Genomic DNA, 1208 nt, shown 5'->3' on the forward strand with positions numbered 1-1208 from the left:
AGGCAGTATGGGTGTCATTTGTTCCAAAGAACATTTTAAAACCAATCAAAATTTTCTATTTTGTGATCAGTAATGGTCTCCAGTTCATCTTTCTTCACAAATTTCTTTCTCCTCCACAAGTCTGAGAGAGAAACTATCCTATATTCCTCTAATTTATTTATAATCTCATTCTTTATCCCTAGATCGTGGACCCATTTTGATTTTATCTTGGTATACAGTGTTAAGTATCTGTCCATACCTAATTTCTGCCATACTAATTTCCAGTTATCCCAGCAGTTTTTATCAAATAATGAATTCTTTTCCCAGAAGTTAGGATCTTTGGTTTGTCAACCACTAGAATGCTATAGTTGACTATTCTGTCTTGTGATCCTAACCTATTCCACTGATCAAGTAATCCATTTCTTAGCCAATACCAAATGGTTTTGGTGACTGCTGCTTTATAATACAATTTGAGATCAGGTATAGCTAGGCCACCTTTATTTGATTTATTTTTCATTAATTCCCTTGAGATTCTTGACCATTTGTTTTTCCATATGAATTTTGTTGTTATTTTTTCTAGATCATTAAAATACTTTCTTGGAAGTCTGATTGGTATAGCACTAAATAAATAGATTAGTTTAGGGAGTATTGTCATCATTATTATATTTGCTTGGTCTATCCAAGAGCACTTAATATTTTTCCAATTATTTCAGTCTGACTTTATTTGTGTGGAAATTTTTTTGTAATTTTGCTCATATAATTCCTGACTTTCCTTTGATAGATAGATTCCCAAATATTTTATGCTATTGACAGTTGTTTTGAATGGAATTTCTCTTTTTATCTCTTGCTGTTGGATTTTGTTGGTGATGTATAAAAATGCTGAGGATTTATGGGGATTTATTTTGTATCCCGCTACTTTGCTAAAGTTATGAATTATTTCTAATAGCTTTTTAGTAGAATCTCTGGGGTTCTCTAGATATACCATCATTTCATCTGCAAAGAGTGATAGTTTGGTTTCCTCATTGCCTACTCTAATTCCTTTAATCTCTTTCTCGATTCTTATTGCAGAGGCTAGTGTTTCTAATACAATATTGAATAACAATGATGATAGTGGGCAACCTTGCTTCACTCCAGATCTTACTGGGAAAGGTTCCAGTTTTTCCCCATTGTGTATGATGCTTACTGATGGTTTTAAATATATCCTCCTGACTATTTTATGGAAAAGTCCA

This window comes from Antechinus flavipes, chromosome 3, assembly GCF_016432865.1.
Source record: "Antechinus flavipes isolate AdamAnt ecotype Samford, QLD, Australia chromosome 3, AdamAnt_v2, whole genome shotgun sequence".
Classification (NCBI taxonomy): Eukaryota; Metazoa; Chordata; class Mammalia; order Dasyuromorphia; family Dasyuridae; genus Antechinus; species Antechinus flavipes.